The sequence below is a fragment of the Hypanus sabinus genome, chromosome 2 (assembly GCF_030144855.1).
Source record: "Hypanus sabinus isolate sHypSab1 chromosome 2, sHypSab1.hap1, whole genome shotgun sequence".
Taxonomy (NCBI): Eukaryota; Metazoa; Chordata; class Chondrichthyes; order Myliobatiformes; family Dasyatidae; genus Hypanus; species Hypanus sabinus.
In genome coordinates this window covers 131,661,010-131,683,872 of record NC_082707.1, presented here as the reverse complement: position 1 = coordinate 131,683,872, position 22,863 = coordinate 131,661,010, and the positions used below count along the sequence as shown (strand labels likewise).

Sequence of the window (22,863 nt, the reverse complement as noted above, 5' to 3'; positions counted from 1 at the left end):
CAGGAACACCTAGCAAAGTACTACGAGAACAGACACAGAAGAGCTAAGGAGGTGGCTTGTTACAGCTGTGGCCTCTCAGGCCATGGTCAGGAGCAGTATCACAAGGAGGAAAGGAGGTGTGATAGCTACCCACCAAGACAGGCAGAAACTGCAGCAGAATCTTCACTGCATGCCTTGTCTGCAGACCAGATTGTAGAACTGCTAAAGACAGCACCCAAGTCAGTCAAAGAGCTATTGGTAGCCCCCATTAGTACTGGTCATCGATGAATATAGATAAATGCTTTGTTAAGAAGCCAACAATGTGATATGTTAGGAGACACAGGAACTTCAATATCCATAACTGACCTACCCTTGCCCATGACTGGACAGGCTATTTATCTTACAGATGTAGGAGGCAAAATAATGAGAGCAAAGAAAAGTAAGCCTCAGCTATTTGAGGTAAACGGAGTGCGCTGTCCAGTCGATTTCTGGGTATGCCCTAACAATGAAGGTACTGTCATAGATTGAGGGATGTGTCAGATTACATGGATAAGTCAGGGTCAACAAACAGGCATGATTCTCAGAACAGACAACATGGCCACAGCAGTCCCGATCAGCAAGGACTGGAGTCAGGATGAGGATGATGTATCTGGATTATGTCACGTGATCCAAGGGACACAGGCTGAACACAAACAAGGTTGTGAACCAATCAGAATAGATGCAATTAGAACAGAACAATCACATAAACCCCTCATACACTTAAGTGGAAGCAAGGGTCTGAAGGAAAGGATGGTCCGAGAAGAAGTTGTTCTAAAATAACACACATTGCCCAAGACTATAAAACCAACAAGTCATATAATCAGAACTCTTACGGATCAGATCTGAATTTGAGAAAATTCAGATGATGTTAGATTTTTAGTTGATGTCTGGATGATTGAATGTTTGCTGGCCTATGATCAATAGCTACCAGCCTTCTTCGTTGCAAAGTCTTAAAAGCCTAATATTCTGGAACATGGTTGTGAATATGTGTTTTAAGATGTTTTGCTGAATGTTTAACCTTTGAGCGAATGTACCCAAAATATGAATGGTTTGAGCATGGAAAATGTTGCTTGTGGTGTGCCCAAGTGTGAGGCAAAGGAGAGTCAGAGAGAAGGAGAAGGGGAGGGACACTTGTGTGCACACACGCAAACACGCATACACACACAGGTTGTGTGGTCAAGAGGGTGGATTACCCTGTAAAATACTGGGAGGAACCAGCAAGTAAATGAGATTGAATGGAAGGCAAAGGCAACAGTTTCAGTTTTGGTCTTTGACATTTATCCTTGCCAACAGACTTCACAGGCAAGACATAGGCCATCAGAACTTTAACACAGACCAGGGACTTCTCTGTCTCAGAGTCTCAGCATAGAAAAGATTGAAGATAATGTCTACAGACTTGAAATACTTAGAAACAAATGTTTTGTGGATCCAAGGGGCGGGGTGAAAGTCAATTATTCAATTAGGCAAAGCGACTTAAAGAGATAAGCTGTTCTGGCACGCTGCAAAATCAACACGGATGGAGTTGGAGTTAGCGATTCATGAAAAAGAAGTTGAGACAGAAGTTCGATCCCATCCAACTAACCCAGGTGCGAGATCAGATTGCTCTACGATTTAGAGAGACCAAGAATGGCTTCTTCGGCAGCAAAATCTAGGCATGAAGTGAATAACTGGGTGGCATATTCTAGGCCCGGAGCAAATCACTGCAGGTGAGCCCAGGTCCTAATGTAAGGCATGATCTGCTGTTCGGACAAATTAAACGTTGGCCCAGATAGACTGGAAAAGCAAGGGGTCAAGAGATGGGCTGATTTCGCTCACTGTCCCATGACATTTACTCCTCTCTCCATAGAATTGAGGCTGTGAGACTGCCCCTGGCTGTTGTGCTTTGTGTCTGCAAACTTTGAGATGATTCACCTCACTAATATAACGAACTGATACCGAGGTTTTGGGCCTACTCCAAAGATTTGGATCCAAGGACTCAATTTGGTTCTGAATACTGTTGTTGCTGCTGCTCGTTTCTATTGTTTGCATGCTTTGTGTTTTTTTCCTCTTCCTATGCACCTTTTATTTTTGACTTCTTTTTCTGCTTTAATTGGGTTCTTTTGGGTTTCTTGCTTTGTGGCTGCCTGCAAGCAGTCAAATCTCAAGGCTGTATAATTAATACATTATTTGATAATAAATGTACTTTGAGTCAAGACTGGCCTCACTTTACAAAGTTTTATCTCCATAGAACCATAGGACAGTACGGCACAGTACAGGCCCTTCAGCCCTCCATGTTGTGCTGACCCATATAATCCTTTAAAAAAAAGTAATAAACCCACACTACCCCATAATCCTCCATTTTTCTTTCATCCATGTGCCTGTCCAAGAGGCTCTTAAATACCCCTAATGTTTTAGCCTCCACTACCATCCCTGGCAAGTCATTCCAGGCACTCACAACCCTCTGTGTAAAAAACTTACCCCTGATGTCTCCCCTAAACTTCCCTTCCTAACTTTGTACATATGCCCTCTGGTGTTTGCTATTGGTGCCCTGGGAAACAGGTACTGACTATCCACCCTATCTATGCCTCTCATAATCTTGTAGACCTCTATCAAGTCCCTTCTCATTCTTCTATGATCGAAAGCAAAAAGTCCCAGCTCTGCTAACCTTGCTTCATATGACTTGTCCTCCAAACCAGGCAACATCCTGGTGAATCTCCTCTGCATCCTCTCCATAGCTTCCACATCCTTCCTATAATGAGGTGACCAGAAATGAACACAATTCTCTAAGTGCGGTCTCACCAGAGGTTTGTAGAACATGACCTCTCTACTCTTGAATTCAATTCCTCTGTTAATGAAGCCTAGCATCCCATAGGCCTTCTTAACTACCCTATCAACCTGTGCAGCGACCTTAAGGGATGTATGGATTTGAACCCCAAGGTCTCTTTGTTCGTCCACACTCTTAAGTAACTGACCATTAATCCTTTACTCAATCTTCTGGTTTGTCCTTCCAAAATGCATCACCTCACACTTGTCTGGATTGAACTCCATCTGCCATTTTTCTGCCCAACTCTGCAGCCTGTCTATATCCTCTTGTAACCTTAGACAACCTACAGCTCCATCCACAACTCCTCCAATCTTCATGTCATCCGCAAACTTATTCACCCATCCTTCCGCCTCTACATCCAGGTCATTTATAAAAATCACAAACAGCAGGGGTCCCAGGACAGATCCCTGCGGCACTCCACTAGTCACCGAACTCCAGGCAGAATACTTCCCCTCCACAACTACCCTCTGCTTTCTTCCTTTAAGCCAATTTTTTATCCAAACAGCCAAGGTTCCACTTATCCCATGCCTCATGACTTTCTGGATGAGTCTCTCATGAGGGGCCTTGTCAAATGCTTTGCTAAAGTCCATGTAGACCACATCCACTGCCCTACCCTCATCAATTTCTTTTATTACCTCTTCAAAAAACTCAATCAGGCTCGTGAGGCACAATCTTCCCTTCACAAAGTCATGTTGACTATCCATGGGTAGACTGTACTTCTCCAAATGCTCGTAGATCCTATCCTTAAGAATCCTTTCCAGTAGTTTGCAGACCACCGACGTAAGACTCACCGGTCTATAGTTCCCAGGTTTCTCCCTATTCCCTTTTTTAAACAAGGGAACTACATTTGCCATTCTCCAGTCCTCCGGCACTTCTCCTGCAGCCAAAGAGGATTCAAAGATCATAGCTAATGCTCCTGCGATCTCTTCTCTCAATGTTTTTAAGATCCAGCACTTCTTCTTCCTTAATCTCCACATTGTCCAGCACACAGGCCTGCTCGACTTCAACCTCATCCTGATCAAGATCCTTATCACTTGTGAATACTGAAGCAAAGTATTCATTTAGGACCTCCCCAACCTCCTCCGCCTCCAGGCACATGTTGCCCTCTTTATCGTTTAGCAGTCCCACCTTCATTCTCGTCATCCTCCTATTCTTCACATATGCATAGAACACCTTGGTGTTCTCCTTAATCCTACATTCCAAGGCCTTCTCATGCCCCCTTCGAGCTCTCCTAAGTCCTTTCTTTAGCTCTTTCCTGGCTACCCTATATTTCTCATAAGCCCCTCCTACTTCCTGCTTCTTATATCTAACATATGCTTCCTTTTTCCTCTTGATGAGTTGCCTCACGTGTTTTATCAGCCACAGTTCCCTTTTCCTACCATTTTTTCCTTGCCTCAGTGGGACAAACCTATCCAGCTCAAGTGGTCCTTCAACTTCTCCTACATTAGTTCTGTGCTTTCCCCTTTGAACATCTGTTTCCATTTTACTCTCGCTAGTTCCTGCCTCATCCCTTCAAAGTTAGCCCTTCCCCAGTTAAGCACTTTACCATTTCGTCTGATTTTATCCCTTTCCATAGCTATGCTGAAGCTAAGGGAGTTGTGGTCACTCTCACCAAAATGTTCCACCACCAAGAGGTCTGTCACCTGACCAGGTTCATTACCCAGAACTAGATCCAGTCTCGCCTCTCCTCTCGTCGGCTGGTCCACATACCATGTTAGGAATCCTTCTTGAACACACCTGATAAATTCAGCCCCATCTATCTCCCTTGCACTCAGGAGGTGCTCATCAATATGAGGGAAGTTGAAATCACCCATAACTACTACCCTATATTTCCTGCACCATTCTAAAGTCTGCCTGCTTATCTGCTCCTCGGTATCTCGAGTGCTTTTTGGGGGCCTATAGACTACTCCCAGCAAAGTGATTGATCCCTTCCTATTTCTGACTTCCACCCAGAATGACTCCGTGCACACTCCTTCTGCAGCATCCTCCCTTTCTATAGTCGTGATACTATCCTTGACCAGCATTGCCACTCCCCTCACTTTTCTACCTCCCATCCTATTCCTTTTAAAACACCTGAACCCCGGGACCTGCATCATCCAATCCTGCCCTTCCTCCAACTAAGTTTCAGTAACAGCCACAACATCGTAGCTCCACGTACTAATCCATGCTCTAAGTTCATCCTCCTTGTTCCTAATACTCCTAGCATTGAAATAGACACATCTCAACCCCTTTAACTGACTACAATAATGTTCTGTCCCCTGCCTGACTTTCCTCATCAACTCAGAACTCTTAACATCATGCCCTTGTCCTTCTACCTTAATCCCTGCACTCACATTCTGATTCCCACCCCCCTGCCAAACTAATTTAAACCCTCCCCAACAGCTCTATCAAACCTGCCCGCCAGGATATTGATCCCCCTGGGATTCAGGTGCAACCTGTCCTTTTTGTACAGGTCATACCCACCCCAAATGAGGTCCCAATGATCCAGAAATCAGAATCCCTGCCCCCTGCTCCAATCCCTCAGCCACACATTTATCCTCCACCTCATTCTGTTCCTATACTCACTGTCGCGTGGCACAGGCAGTAATCCCGAGATTATTACCTTTGAGGTCCTGCTTTTCAACTTCCTTCCTAACTCCCTGTAGTCTTCTTTCAGGACCTCTTCCCTTTTCCTACCGATATCATTGGTACCAATATGTACCACTTCCTCTGGTTGTTCTCCCTGCCACCGCAGGATATCTTGGACGCGATCAGAAACATCCCGAACCCTGGCACCTGGGAGGCAAACTACCATCCTTTCTTTCTTTTTCAATCCTTTTATTAAGTTTCATATATATATAAAAAAAACAAAGCATGATAATGAATAGATTACAAATTCAATAAACTTGAAATTACATTAGTAATAGGATAATAATATCCTATTAAACATCAATCAACAAAAGGTACATAAATCAATCAAGTCTATATAAATATATATGAAAAAAAAACAAAAATAATCATCAAAAAAGAAAAAAGAAATTGAAAATATATAGAAGAAAATATATATTAAAAAAAAAATACTAAACTAAACTAACATGGGCAATAATAACAGTTTATAAGTATGTGATAGTGTCAAGAAAAAACTCCGGAACTCCATACCTGAACAAGGATAAGTAGAGAAAAGGATCTGAAATAGGTCAAATTATTTCATATGAAAATGTCGAATGAATGGTCCCCAGGTTTCTTCAAATTTAATTGAAGAATCAAAAATAGTGCTTCTAATTTTTTCCAAACTCAGATAGGAAATAGTTTGAGAGAACCATTGAGATGTGGTAGGAGGATTTACTTCTTTCCAGTTTTGTAATATAGACCTTCTGGCAACTAATGTTACAAAAGCAATCATTTGTCTGATTGAAGGGGAAAACTGATTACCATCTTCATTTGGTATACCGAAAATTGCAGTAATAAAATGGGGTTGTAAATCGATATTCCATACTGAGGAAATGACATCAAAAATGTCCTTCCAATAGTTATGTAAAGTGGGACATGCCCAAAACATGTGGGTCAATGAAGCCACTTCTAAGTGACATCTGTCACATTGAGGATTGATATGCGAGTAGAATCGAGCAAGCTTATCTTTAGACATATAAGCTCTATGTACAATTTTAAATTGTATTAAAGCATGTTTAGCACAAATAGAAGAGGAATTAACCATTTGTAAAATTTTTTCCCCATTTATCTGTTGATATATTATATCGAAGTTCTTTTTCCCATTCTTGTTTAATTCTATCCGATATTTCTGGCTGTATCTTCATAATCATGTTATAAATAAAAGCTACTAATCCCTTCTGGCAAGGATTAAAGGTAAAAATCAAATCTGAAAAATCCGATGGAGTTAAATTGGGAAAAGATGGGAGAATTTTATGTAAGAAATTTCTAATTTGTAAGTATCTAAAAAAATTAGATTTAGGTAATTTAAATTTGTTAGAAAGTTGATCAAAAGACATCAAAGTACCTTCAAAAAAAAGATCACGAAAACATTTTATACCTTTCCTTTTCCATATGCTAAAAGCTTGATCTGTCAATGAAGGTTTGAAAAAAAAATTAAATAAAATAGGGCTGTCCAGAACAAAGTTTTTCAGATTAAAAAATTTGCGAAATTGAAACCAAATTCGTAGTGTATGTTTGACAACAGGGTTAGATATCTGTTTATTGAATTTAACTAAATCAACAGGAAGAAAAGAACCAAGAACGGAAAATATAGAATATCCCTTTACCTCACTACATTCCAAATTTACCCACTGTGGACACAAGGTGAGTCCAAATCTAGTTTCCAATACATTAGGTTACGAATATTATTCGCCCAATAATAAAATCTAAAGTTAGGTAAAGCTAGACCACCATCTTTTTTAGATTTTTGTAATTGCCTTTTGCTTAACCTAGGGTTTTTATTTTGCCACACAAATGAGGAAATTTTTGAATCAATGTTATCAAAAAAAGATTTAGGAATAAAAATTGGTAAAGCTTGAAATAAATATAAAAATCTCGGTAAAATCATCATTTTAATAGCATTAATCCGACCAACTAATGATAAAAATAAGGGAGACCATTTTGTAGTAAGTTGTTGAATTTGATGAAGCATAGGTAAAAAATTCAGCCCAAATAAATCTTTATATTTCTTGGTGATTTTTATACCTAAATAGATAAAGTTATCAGTAACAACTTTAAATGGCATCCTGTCATTCAATAAGGTTTGCGCGTTTAAGGGGAATAATTCACTCTTATCTAAGTTTAATTTATAACCAGAAAAACTACCAAATTGAGCCAACAAGGATAAAATAGCAGGAATAGACCTATTAGGATCAGAAATATATAGCAGCAAATCATCAGCATAAAGTGATAGTTTGTATAACTTCTCATTACGGATGATACCAAAAATATTAGGAGACTCACGAATAGCAATGGTTAAAGGTTCTAATGCAATATTAAATAATAAAGGACTTAAAGGACAGCCTTGTCTCGTACCACGAGATAATTGAAAAAAAGAGGATCTATAATTATTTGTAAGAACAGAAGCAACAGGTTTATAATATATTAATTTAATCCATGATATAAAATTAGGACTAAAATTAAAGTTTCTCAATGCATTAAATAAGTATGTCCATTCAACTCTATCAAAAGCTACCATACGAGTTTCTTTCCTGCGTCCATAGATTCGCCTGTCTGAACCCCTGACTATAGAGTCCCCTATCACTACTGCCTTCCTCTTCCTTTCCCCACCCTTCTGAGCCACAGGGCCAGACTCTGTGGGCCAGAGGCAAGGCCACTGTCGCTTCCCCCAGGTAGGCTGCCACCCCCAACAGTACTCAAACAGGAGTACTTATTGTCAAGGGGTACAGCCACTGGGGTACTCTCTAGTACCTGACTCTTCCCCTTCCTCCTCCTGACTGTGACCCACCTGTCTGCCTCCCGTGGCCTCGGAGTGACCACCTGTCTGTAACTCCTCTCTATCAGCTCCTCACTCTCCCTGACCAGACGAAGGTCATCGAGCTGCAGCTCCAGTTCCCTAACATGGTCCCTTAGGAGCAGCATCTCAATACACCGAGTGCAGATGTGGCCGTCTGGGACACCAGGAGACTCCAGGACCTCCCACGTCTGACACCGACCACAGAAAACTGGCCTCACACACATACTACCTCCTTTTGCAATCAACAACTGCCTCACCTCGTCCTGTTACTGCCGAAGCCCGTGGAGCCAAAGCCCTTTCACGCTGCTGCCTCTCACTCCACTGCCCACTGGATATGGCTGCTGGCTGACATCACGCGCCTGCACAGTCTGGCCTCTCTCTTCTCCCGAGAACTCAAAATGTCTTCCCGTTAGAAATCCTTAGGTGCTCTCCCGCCTTATTGTTCCAAATCCCTTGCCTGCTCATAAGGAAAGGGGCACCCACCCATTCCTTACAGCAAACACTATGTACTTTGTGATACACTTAAAAAGCAAATGCTCAAATATGAAGAAAATCAACAGTGGGTAGGGCAGCAGCCAGCCACAAATCTCAAAGTCCCCACTATCTTTTTCAGTTTAAATTACAATATACCAACACTGCTCTATGCAGACAGCAGCAAAATATCAGTATAACATTTCTCCAGATAACCACAGTACTTCCCATTATTAAGATCACAGTTCCTACAAAAAAGAGCCAAACTACAAGAAACACCACAGAAAATTTGACTACAGACTATGCACTTATATCAGAACACAGCAAAACTCTCATCATATATTTACTTTTATAACACACTCTCATGATAGCCAGATGCCAGCTACTTGCATTGACGTCTACAAACAATAACCATTTGTTTAAAATTTAGTTAGTTTCAGGTAACAAACCACAAGACCCTTGTGTTTTGACATGAATTTTTGTCTCAATATATTTCTGTGAAAGGCACAACAGCACTTCTGCAATCGTCACTGTGCTGACGACGGCAACATTAACAATATGCCACAGTTATGAAGGGTTAACTTGTATAGGATGAAGTAGAACATACTATTCTTAACATATATGGATATCCACTTCCTGTATTACTTAGGCAAAATGACTCTCAGTCCACATCTAGAAATGGTGCATATTGTACCACTTCCAACCCCACCCCCACCCACAGGCTGGAAGTGAAAGATTAGAACTTAAAGTGACTTCTATCACACTGCTGCATGTTTTATTGTGTTTGAACACTTGTAACAGGGCTTTTGTGCAAGATTTCATTATCTCTTCATCAGGGGAACTTATTTGTAACCAATGCAATTGTATGTGTAGCCTTAAGCATTTCTTCAGAGTTCAGTCAAGTCACAGAACATAGACACTCAGAAGGGTGTGTACAGAGACTTGCATAAGGAGGGACATTTTATACATAAATGGACAACTTAGACACAGCCTAAAGCACTTTGTGATGATTGCCATTGAGTTAGTACATTCCCCCAGTGGCCCTCAGTTACATAATGGCCCGGTACTGATTAGAACATCAGATCCTTCTGATATGCTGGTGTCTCTGGAAGCATTCACATAAGGCTTGTTAAAGTATCCACCTTGCAAACTGAATGATCTTTGGCACCAACTCAGTTCTGCACAGCCCAGGTTTGCTGGAGCCTGTACAGCTCTGCACAAAGTGGCAGTACATTCAGTACAACCAACCAGATGCAGGACCCCAGGTCAACCAAGATAAAGCTAGATCGCAGATGAAAAAGCTCAGCTGTATTTACTCCATTTTTTTGCAATTACTATGAGTTAGGAGATTATTATATATGGATTATCATCTATATGAACGTATACTTAACCTATTAATTATGTGCTTTCAAACTCTCTGTATTCATGTTTGATTTATGTTTGTTTAAAATTAATAAAATGATTTTTAAAAAAGAAAAAGCTCAGCCTGATGTTCCCTTCTCATTACTTTCCAGAATAAATCAGAAGAAGTAACTGTGAAAACAAAAACAAGTGGGTGGTCAATGCCACACCGCTGAGGAACTAAATTGAATTTTCTGCAACTGAAGTAATAATGATCCATTGTTGACAGGAATACATATAACTTTCAAGAAAAGAGAACATTTATCCAAAATAAAAATTGCAGGATACAGGAAAAGAACAAGAGATGAGACAACTGGATGGCTCCTTAAGGATGACAATGAGTTGACTGGTCTCTTATAGTGTCATACTATACACAGATAGTCCATATTTGAGTTACCTGACCAAGAAACAATTCATTTAATGCAAATTTGATTGACCTACATAGATCTTCAGTATTATTCCCACATGGCAGGATAATTGTACCTTCCTCCTCTCCAAACACATGTGATGCTCATCTTAGCGCACTTGGCTCTGCAGTCCCAAAAGTTGAAAACAGCAATCAAAGATCCCCACCATCAGGCAGACTGTGCCCTGCACTTTGACATACCAGGAACCTGGAATGAATCTCTTCCGCTGCTGGTACTCCCTTATGGGTCAGTGAGAGCCGAGGACAAGTGGCACTACACAGCTACTCACCACTGAGGTATGAGTTCAGTCCACACCCTTTCCAGCAACAAGTGTGAGCCATTGCTATGGGACTGGCACCACCCAGATCCTACAGTGTCTCCCTGTCAGCTAAGCTAATTCTCTGTGATGGGAAGAACTATGCAGCCAAACGGGCAGGAACCAGCAGCTCCCATTACCTCAGGGTGACTGAAAGATCTAGAAAGGCTGTCAAAACAAGAAGGAAATGCTGCCAGTCCCTGACAATCTTGTGTCCCAAACCTCAATGCTGACCGACCACACCAGCCCTTGCAAGCAACCTTCTTGCACCCATCTGTGGTGCATTTCACTGCTGGGTTCATAACAGCTTCCTAACATTTCTGCACTGCACCTCTATATATAACACCATAACAACACTAGAGTACTATAACAATACTACAATAAGACCTTTTAGTGCTGATACTATTATACTGAGGAGCCCATCCTGAACATGAAGTAAGATGCATTGTACTTTAATCTCAGACTGGAGGTAGAGTAGTTTAAATCCCATGTACTATGGAAATGGATGCCTCCCTACATGAACAAACTTCTGATCATTTATTTTTCTGCTCAGTACCAGCATTACCATTTCAAGTAGCCAGTGTCAGGTCCATGTAGATCAGTCAGATGCACTGTAAAGCTTCTGGTCCTGTAGTACAAGCACCCACATTAATAATGCAGCAGCATCACGTGAATGTTACCTCTACCAATGTACACTTGCCTTCCAAGCAATTAACATGCTCTTTCTTTCTGATTCACCAGCATCACATTTGATCATTACCCACAGGATACTGAAAGTCAGCAGACTTCTTTTCTGCGGATCTTCAACATTTGGTGCAATATTCTCTCCAGAATATATTCATAACGTTGCAGTTCCCACTGAGTATAGAAAAGTATTACTAAAATGAAATGATTGTGGAATAGGCATTTCTCATTCCCCAGGCAACACATGTCCTAGTACTAATTCCAACTTAATGCTAGTTAGGGAAACTGTTGATATACAAGCATTCAGCAAAGCTGAAATCCAAAATGTACATCTTAAACTTTCATCACTTCTGCATAGGCAGCTGTACCACAGTTTTGGTCACATGCTTTGGCCCCTTGTGAGGCACCCTCTTAACTATTGTTTGATGTAACCTTGTGAGGTACCCGGAATCACTTTATTGCATTGAAGCCTCTTAAATACATGTTGTTGTTAAATCCATGCGGATAAAAAGCAGCGAGGAGGAAGCTCAAGGCCCATGAGCCAGTCCTCATCAGGAGATCAGAGATTGAGATGGTCAGCAACTTTAAATTCCTTGGTGTTAGCATTCTGAGGACCTGTCCTGTGTCCAGCGTGTAAGTGCAATTACGAAGAAAGCACACAACATCTGTACTTCCTCAGAAGTCTGCAAAGATTTGGCATAACATCTAAAGCTTTGACAAACTTCTATAGATGTGTGGTGGACAGAACACTGACCTATGGAAACACCAATGCCCTTGAATGGAAAAGCCTACAAAAGGTAGTGGATACAGCCCAGTCCATCATGGATAAGGCCTTCTGCATCTTGAGCACATCTGCACAGAGTGTTGTTGCAGAAAAGCAGCACCCATCATCAAGGATCCTCACCACCCAGGTCATGCTCTCTTCTTGCATCAGGAAAGTGGTACGGGAGATTCAAGACTCACACCACCAAGCTCAGGAACAGTTATTACCCCTCAACTGTCTTGCTCTTGAACCAAAGGAGATACCTTCACTCATCTTCACTCAGCCCATCACTGAAATGTTCCCACTTTCATGGACTCACTTTCAAGTTCTCGTCATCTCATGTTCTCGATATTTATTGATTATTTATTATTGTTATTATTTTCCTGTCCTTTTGTATTTGCACTATTTGTTGTGTTTTACACACTGGTTATATGCCCAGTTGGAGCAATCTTTCATTGATCCTTTTATGGTTATTGGATTTATTGAGTATACCTGGAGAAAATGAACCTCAGGTTTCGATATGGTGACATAAATGTACTTTGATAATAAATTTACTTTGAATTTTGAGCATACTTCTAGCATGCATCATCTAGTTCTACATTATACATCTTGCCAATATTAATACAAGTTAATTTTAAAAAGGCACATTTTTCCAGCAGCCTGCTTAAAATAACAATTGGATAGTGGAGAAAAAAATTAGAGTGTCAACTTTGAAGATTTCACCATCAAAAGCCAATTCTGAGATTTCAATTCAAATATGAATATAAAAAAATGATTAATTAATAGAAATGGAATTAAGGGAGTGGCTACAGACAGGGTCAGGGAATTGCATATTGAGCAAATTTCTTGGTCAAAGATGAAACTGCTAGCAGAGCTCAATCACACCCAGACCAGTCAAGGTACTAAACAGCTGTCAGATTTGAATCCGTGCACTGCTCACTCAACTCTACTCTGTTTCAAATCGTTGGGCAAATGAATTTGAATGGAATTAACAGCACTTTAGAGAATTCAGAATATATGTTGGCATGAAAAATATTCAGTATAATGAGTATGAATACGTTGATCACAACTCCACTAAAGAGGCTGCAACCACGACAAATAAAGACCAGCAACAGAAGGCAAATGAGGAAACAGATCACACTCAGAACAGAACAATAACATGCACCTCTCAGCAGATGGACAGCAACACTGACTGTCACCAACGTTCTCTCCTCTCCTCTAAGCGCAAATACTGTTGTTGATTTTTAACGTAGCAGTGATTTTTATGTGCTCTGGTGAATATTGCAGCAACTGGAGAAATAGTAAGAAATGAGGATGGATGTCAAGGAACAGGCAGTGATGTTAACAGAAGGTGATGTTGGCCTCAATGTAGGCAGCTCTGGCTTCCAGCTACATTCCAAAGATATATGGGTGTGCAGGTTCATTGGACATATGGGTGTAATCACATGGCACAGGCTTGTTGATCCAGCAGGGCCTATTACCTTGCTACATCTCAATGGAAGAAAATTCAATTTTGCTGTCAAGCTTGACTAGCTAAGTACTGCCCAAGATTTGGGTAATGAGGGTGACAGGATAAGACGTAGACTCTGCCTTGTTTGTGCTAGCTAACAATAGGTCATGCCAGTAATGAGGCATTGCCAACCATTATCTGAGAAACAAAGTGACTTACAACCTGTTTGGCAAAAGGGGGAACTGAATGTGGACACACAGTTATAATTTTGTGTACTACCCAGAAGCATACATAGACTGGCTGATAACAAACAAGTGCTTCTTGAAATCGCTGATCAAATGTGTTTACCTGTTGGCCATTGCCCAAAATTTACTATATAAATTTAAGATGTAACCTGACATTTTCAAAGTCGTAAGACAACGGCTCCCCGTGATCACATATAAAAGGGTTAACTGTATACCAGGGTCTGTGTCTTTATTTCTATTTGCCAACGGGGTAAAGTCTCTCTTGGTAAATTGGTAATGGAATTCTTTTACTGTAATATACAATAAATCAGGGTAAATTCTTTGACAATCTCCAAATAATCTACGAGGATCCTTATTCTTAGAAGGACAAAGATATGCAAAATGCAAATTTCTTTTGTTTGAGCTATTCCTAGTGGAACCCTCTAGGGACAGTCCCTCTAGAAATTCCAGTTTTGGAATTTACTCAATGGAAACTCTGCAACACAGAACAGACAATGTAAATCTAATGCCACAATGCAAGTCAATTTTACCACTGGCTTGGGTGCAAGCTCCAAACATGAAGTCTTCAAACAGTTTATCTTCGATTAGAAGTCAATAAGGCACAAGTAGGAATTCAGCTAGGACTTTACCCATCTGCACAGTCTTGCTCCTTTTAAAACACAGAACATAGAAAAGTACAACATAGGAACAGGCCCTTTTAATCCAATTAAATAGCAATCAAATGGCCAACCTAACTAATTCCCTACGGCCATATCTCTCCATCATCTTCACATTCATGTGCCTGTCTGAACATCTCTACCTCTACCACCACTGCACAAGCAGCCCATTGCAAGCACCCACCACTGTGTAATAAACTTGTCCCTCACATCTACTGTGAAATTACTCCCTCTCATCTTCAATGCATGCCCTCTAGTATTTTACATTTCAACCCTGGGAAGAAGATACTGTCTGTCTCTTCTATCTATGCCTCTCATAATCATATAAACCTCTATCAGATCTCCCCACAGCCTCCACCGCTCCAGAGTAAACAGCTCAATTGGTCCAACCTCTCATTACAGCACATATCCTCTAAACCAGGCAGCATCCCAGCACACCTCTTCTGCACCCTCTCCAAAGCCTCACCTTCCTTCCTTTAATGGGATGACCAAAATATATGCCAAACTCTAGTTGCAGCCTAACTACGGTTTTATAAAGCTGCAACATAACCTCCTGACTTGTGAACTTTCTTCCCTTCATTGTAGACTTGTAAAAGTTGTACTGATTGTTCAAAGGGAAAAATAGGCCATTTTATTGTTATCATTGTCTTTCTTCCAAGGCGGTGATAACCTGACTAGAATAACTTCTGAACCCAACCTCCAAATTCAAATGTCAATGAACTTAAAGCTTCATTGCCATACCCTGTTGCTTGCAACAATGAAATCATTGGGACAGAACTTCAACACATGAAAATTGTCAATAAGTTCCAAAGGAAAGCAGGAAAACAAATTAATTATAATTTTAAACCATTCTAATTACTGTAAATATTGAAGCTCCTTGGTAAAGATCATAGTAACCATGTAGCATACTAAGTTAGATCAGTACTGCAAATAATGAACAATTGCTATTCACTTCAATTCTCACATTTTGACTCTGCAAACACTCGTAAAGACAGCTTGCAAATGAAAACTAAAGTTTTAAATTCATTCCAAATTTCCTTTCAATATTGCAACAAAAAAAATGGTGAGGTAGAATTCAGCTTTCAAATTGAATATCCTACTATTCCCATAGTCACTTGAAAGACAATGCTTTTATTAAGTACTTGTTGAATCCTTTTCTAGTTCTCAAATTATTCAATGCCTACCTCGTTGCCTTCCTTTGCAGAGAACCCTCATGTCTATGTTATTCTTTGTTTTAAAAAGTTGCTACAATTCCAAATGCTCAGTCTTCCACTGCTTCCCAATCTGCTCACCTTTTGTCAAATGTTACCTATTGTCTGAAGCTGATGTTGCTCTTATGTCTTAAAAATCACAAGTGACACTGTGGTCTTGGCACATTTCCCTTTCACTGCATGCCACAGTCTCTCAGCAGTCTGAGGCAGGGTTCACCACATATTCTCCTCCAGCGCCTCTCTCTTGCTGCACACTACAGCTCCACTCATTCCATTTTATTTCATTTAGAGATACAACACGGTAAAAGCCCGTCCAGCCCATCAAGCCCACGCCATCCAATTACCCCCGTGATCAATTAACCTACTAACTGTGAGTCTTTGTAATGTGGAGGAAAATGGAACATTAATCCAATCATGAATTGGAGCCAGCTCTCATGCGACCACATCAATCACCTCTTTCTGTCAAAAAAAAGCCCGAGCTCCCTTTTCTTCCACATCCATACATTGCCCTGAGAAAATATCATATAGAAACATATAAGCAGCTTCTACATGAGCAATGACAGTCCGTAACACTTCTATTCCCTCTCACCATCATTTCCCTTCAACCCTCTACCACGTCAGTCCAACATCTGATATCTGCTGGGTGAATCATAATTTCAAAAATACAATATAAATAGATGTTGCCTGACCTGCCAGGGTGTTTTGTGTGTTGCTTTCGATTTCCAGAATCTGCAGACATTCTTGTGTATATAAGTAAAAAGTATTGCTGCCACATCATCCTAGGATCTCCCCTCAAACACGACTGATCAACAAAGCATCAGCGATTGCATTGTGATCCAGCAACAGCAGTTGCATTCACTCCCTAATCACCTAACTGTTACATAACTTTAAAAACAAACATCAGAAATAACTGGAAGGCATGAAAATCAATAACAGTTTTCACTTTATTCTACCTTCACTCAGCTGCATTTTGAACTAGATATCAAGTGCACTTGTTTTTTTTTGTGTTAATCTCAATGTAAGTGAAATGCCAGGCAGGGTTTAGGAGAGCTTGAGTATGATATACAAACCAAGATATGTCAACAGTGAAACTGATTTGAATTTACAGGTTTGTGATCATTGCATACACCATTAAAATTTTGGAATAAAGAAGATGTTGTGCAATGAAGCAAAGCCTCGGGGGCGGGATGGATTAAACTGGTTGGCACATCTCTGATAAACCTAGTCACTCTCAGCTCGACATAAAATGGCTCAAAAATCATTCATTTTGAAATGATTGTTCCACGAATCTCAGCCAATGTCTGCTATCTTTGAAAAAGGAATCACAAATGTAAATAATTTTGAGCAATTTATTTTAAATGCTAAAATCTCTGATATTGCAGTAGGATAACTGCCTGATAAGAAACCAGAACAAGATGTTAGAGATATTTCACTTAACCTGCACTTCTGGCTGTTGATACCAGCAGCAAGAAATATCCAGGTTCTGCCTGACACCTAGTGCCTGCTGCAGAGTTCTAGGCTGTTACTGCTGGCAATAAATATGCTTAGACAGTAACTGCTGAATGCAAACCGATGCAAAACATATGCCCTAATTGAATATGCTTTTTCCATGGTTTAAAATCCATTAAAAATCAAAAGAATAAAGAGTGGCATGCTTCTCTGTTATATGAGCTCCCCCAGCAGACCACTCTGGGTGTCCATAGCAGGCAACTCAATAAGGCTGAGCCTTGAACAAATTGCCCACCATTTTCATCTGGCAGGATTATTCAATTATGCAATAGGTGATTTCTAAAATCTGTCCATTGTTGCATTGTCTTATAGTCAATCCTTCCCTCACTCCCCTTCCCCCCCCCCAACACACACACACAAACAAACTCCTGCCTTTTAATTTACTATTGGAATATAAAGAAAATAAAAAATCAGGGTTAACAACTTGACGTTTTCTTATTGTATTGATGAAACAACCTGTTCTGTCTTGTAGGTTACAACCGTCACAAACCAATCAGTATTTCTGAACCGATGCCTATTGCACTGATTGCACGTCGCATCTTTGATCTGCTTAATGAATAGAATTCCGGGGCGGGGGTGGGGGAGGGAGTTAGACATAGATTTTCATTAATGGTAAACTTCAGCCTTTCTAATGATCAGGCATTCGACATCCACAGCACTGCCATAAACATCACTTTGATCTTCATGCAATTTAAAATTCAGTATCAGACTCAAGTGCCATATAAGTGAAAGTGTAAAAGAACAGAACAGCATTTACAAATATATTCGCCATGTCCTGGAATTTCATAAGACCAATTGCTCAATCCCAACAACAAAGCACATGATCAAACCTTTTTGAGTTATCTCCAATACTTTCATTTCTACATACCTTGGATCATCATTTCTACATGCCTTGGACAACCCTGTAAGGCTGGTGGAAACAGTTTGACAAGAGGCAGAAGTAATTGCAACACCATGGGAAAAGAACAGAGGGCTGGGACGAGCTTTAGAGCTCTTCTGACAATGTAAGTACAACTGTTTGGGATGAACAGCCTCCGAATCTGAAGCACAAGATATAAAGCTGGTTCTAATAGATTTACATCTCAACAATTTAAACCATTTTGTCAGAAGTGACATTAAAGGCAAATTATGCACACTCATACAATTCACTTCTGAAGCTTTCCCCTCACATTTTATGGCAAGCTGTTCTAGCAATATTTTTCAATTTCCTTTGTTCAACACTGTCTTTCAAAGTTACCCAAAACACAAAAGGCTGCAAACTGAAAGGCTCCACCAATTCAGTATCATGGATACCATCCTGATATTTGGCAAGAATTAAATCTGTGCACTAACTGTAGTTTCTCCATTTGGAATTATTATACACTTAGAAGGAGACTATACATCTCTGATTCTGTTACATTACCTGCATTAAGCTACTTTTAACAAACACTGGTCTAAAAAGTGAACACATCTTGCACATATTGTTACAGACTGTGAGCAATAATTCAGTCCATCTAATCTAATCTATTCTATTTTCTCTACCACTAACTCCTGCATCATTTTTCACAAAAAAAACCTTACCTTTCTTTGCTGCCTTTTTGACATTAACGCAATCCCTCCCTTACTTACTCCAAACTCATCATCTAACTCCACAAAATACTCCTATTGATCCATGGTCTTTTGAAGGGTGTTCAATACTAGCTTCGCTTCATCGGGGATTTTTCACTTGCTGGTCGCCAAGAGCACATAAACCATTCAGTCTTGCTTTGGTCCCATTATCCTCCTGTTCAATCCCTCAAGAGGCAATTCCTAACAATTAACCTCTCCGTGAACCTAATGCACATGGGAAATCACCCAGTCTCCTGGTTCCTGACAAAAATACAACTCAATATTCTCCCACAAATTAGGTCAAGGTAATCTTTCCTCTTCAGAACACTTCCTTCTGTTTCATTCAAAATGCAGTCAATTTACTCGTGTTCGCGTCAAAAGGCAGAGATTGCCTATTGCAGCTTTGAAACTCATTCATAAACCTATTATTGTAAGTGACCATGTTGTTGTTCTTCAGTCGGTCTCCAGTAAGACTGTGACATCTAGTAACTGGACTTGTAACTGCGCGGAAGCAACAAAAAGGGGCGAAATCGAGAGCTCGCCAAACCGTCCTTTTTCATTCATCTGTACGATCGACTAACAAAGATACAAGTCCGAGCAGAAGTCACTATCAAACACCGAGCTGACTCGAACAACTCGCATGTCAACCAGACGAAGTTATCCCGTGTGTAGCCACTTAAAGCAACACTGTAAACTCTAAACATTATTTTAATACACTACACAGAATCCTCACTGTCAAATATATAACCGGTTCCACTTCTCAGGAAAAGGACAGATTTTAATTAAGCTATACATAAAGGGTGGGCAGCGTTTACAGCAGCCGCCTGCAATGTGTATAATGTGGAACATTACGGGATTCACTTTCTTCCAAAATAACGCAGAACGACTTTCCTTCGGCAGCAAACCCTTCTCAACCCAGAGCACTGAAAGGTCCGGCGTCACATGGATTCCCCCCCCCCCACCCCCTTTCCATGCCCTCCCTGTTGTTCATAATAAGACGCCAAGGCCCCGAGTTATAACGGTCCAACAGAGGCTGCTGCGGCTAAGGATGTGTTAAAGCCGCCCACCGCTATTTCCTGAGAGGCGGGAGCAGCAGCAACGACAGGCCGCTTGCCAGGAGCTCCGGCTCGGCTGAGCGGTGCCGCTCCGGCCCGTTCCCCCGTTTGAGAGATCAACGCACAACGACGCTCACGGAGAAGGAGGGAGGGAGAGTTGGGGCTACAGACCTGCCGCTGGGAGGTTCCGGCTCCGCTGACGGGCTTCCCTCCGTCTCGCTTGTTTTTGAAAGATGTTTTTTTTAAAGAGAAAAGCCTCTCAGATCGCGTCAGGGAGTAAGTTGGCGGAAGCGGCAACTCCAGTGTGATAGCTGTGCGTATGTGGGAGAGAGAATGACCGAACAGTTGTGAGGGGAAGGCGAGCAGGCGCGGGAGAAGCAGCCGCCAGCCGGCTTCACTGACTCAGTGAGTGAGAGTCTGCTCACAGCTCAGATCAGCTCAACCCTTCTCAGACACACATACGCTATGCGCATGCCCCCACCCCCGTCCACTTGGTGCACACCAAGAGCCAGCTGAGCATTTGCACTCCAGTTTCTCCGAAATCCCCGTTCAATTCCATTCTGAATGTGTGCGCGTTTGTCATTGCGATTGATGTCCGTAAACATGCTCATCGATTATGCACTCTGTATCTTGTGAGACCTCCAACATTTTGTGTGGTGCTCAAGATTTCCTGTATCTGCAGAATTTCTTGAGTTTATTATTAAGATCCAAACAACGAAACGCGTTTACAAGGAGTCTTAAACATTTTCTTCCGCTGCAAGTATTCGCACGGGTTAGGAATCTGGATGTATTTTTTTTTACTGTTGAAGCGCATCTCAAACCTCTGATGAAAATGAATAACACGGGTCGTGGTTTCTCGTCATGTTTCTTGAATAGTATTGGAGCGCATCAAAACTTTATAAAGATTGGTGCATTGCAATATTTCTCTGTAAATTATTTGTAGACTGAAGAAATATTACAATACATTTAAGTATGAAATGAACTTCCAGAGAACTGGCTACACTTAACAATATAAAAACCATTACATGATTCTAACTTCCAATGTATCTGACACATGTATTCAATCATTTTTATTCTTATAGGAAATGATAGTTATATTCAAGATTATCTTTCAAGCTGATTCAGATACAGGTACTCTGGTTCTGACGTAGTATGAACAGAATGATCATTTACGCTAAATTTGCTACGAAGCAAGTTTTCATTAATTTGTTTTGATCCCTTTTCTACTGATTAATAGTAATGTATTTTATAAGTCAAACACGACTTGTCTGATCCTGCATAACTATAGGAATCAGAATAGTTCTATTAATTACTTATAAACACCCTTTAATTAAATAAATAATACATTCTCTATTACATATAATTATGACTATTTAGTGGATGAAATATTTGCAATTACATTAGGACCAGAGATGTTTGCCTTCTAATTTGCTGTAATACGTTCACTTTCAAGAATCATTCTGGATGTTGTGTACACTGAATCCATTATACAAGTTGTATTCCCTTAATATAAAGTTATTAATCATTCTCAGTCATTTTTAAAAGGACCACTGATCAGATAATTTATTGTTGTAAAATATTTTTATTTACATATTAAAGACGTAGAACCACAAAAGCAAATGCATCATAGTAGATAGGACAACAAATTCTCAATTTGGGACCAATGAAACCCATTTACCCAACTAAAAGTACTAAGATTGTATTTATTAGAAGGACATCCCATTAGGACAGAAAGGAGGAGGAATTTCTTTAGCCAGGGGTTGATGGATCCGTGGAATTCATTGCCAAAGACAGCTATGGAGGACAAGTCATTAAAAGTAAGTTAGATATATTCTTGACCAGTCAGGGTGTTAAAGGTTACATGGAGAAGGCAGGAGAATGGGGTTGAGGGGGGAGAAATCAGCTGTGACCAAATGGTAGTCTCAATGGGTTGCAAAGCCTAATTCTACTTACATATCTTCTAGTGTCATAGCTTATGCAGGACTGCAAGGATTGTATCCACGATCAGACAACAGCCATCCGCCCATGGCCCAGGGCATTCCAGATGGATCCAGCGGAACTCCTTGATGAGTGATGAATACAAATGTAACTGGGCAATCTTCTCGGTCAAGCAGGTGCTGCGTACCCCATCTATGATGACGTCAATCAATTAACCAGCGGACAACATACCAGCTCCTAGGTTCCAGAGTTGGAAGCTCAAGTGGGCTGAGTGGTCCATGGACAACTGGATGAGGCAGGGCATGTGGAAGGTAGGTGTGATCCTGAGGGATGGTGGCAGTTGGAGAAGGTAAGTGACTGGATTGATGTGATGGGTAATTTTGAAGGGACCAATGAACCAGGATGAGGGCTTGTGGGAGTTGATGCGCAGGGGCAGATCTTGGGTAAATATTCAGACGCTGGCACCAGGCAAAAATTGTCTGAGCACAAAGGACTGCCAGTTGGCAGCAGTAGGCCTGGTTCACAGCTGGGATGGCCCTTCATGCCTTCTTTCAAACATTCAGGCATTAGTGAACCAAGACCCTGGATCTCCCCTGTTGGCTCCTCCATGGGGAACAATGGGATTTGGTAACATGAATCACTTCAAATGGTGAAATACCCATGACAGAGGAAGTAGCTCAGTCCAGAGCAGATACATCTCCTGTGTGGAAGGGTTAGAAGCAGCAAAGCATCACAGAAACTTTTCCATTTGCTGATTGGCTCTTTTGGATGGTCCATTAGTCTGCACATGATAGCCAGAGGACAATCTCAGGGAGGTATGGAGGAGGAAGAAGGCAGCTTGCCAGAAGCAGGAGAGGATTTGTGGGCCCCAGAAGCCATGGAGGGGAATACTACATATTGGAG

At 40.9% G+C, this 22,863-nt stretch overlaps 1 protein-coding gene across 5 annotated transcripts in view; it reads right to left on the bottom strand.

Moving 5' to 3' along the window:
• Positions 1-20,405, bottom strand: part of LOC132383951 (alpha-(1,6)-fucosyltransferase) — an 825,511-nt gene extending 805,106 nt beyond the window's left edge. For 4 of the 5 annotated variants that reach the window (XM_059955175.1, XM_059955226.1, XM_059955235.1 and 1 more), the window contains exon 1: positions 20,194-20,405. The gene's annotated coding sequence lies outside the window, so the exon portion shown is untranslated. The remainder of the gene's footprint in view (positions 1-20,193) is intronic. The other variant, XM_059955259.1, reaches the window with a different exon arrangement.
• Positions 20,406-22,863: the final 2,458 nt, after the last annotated feature.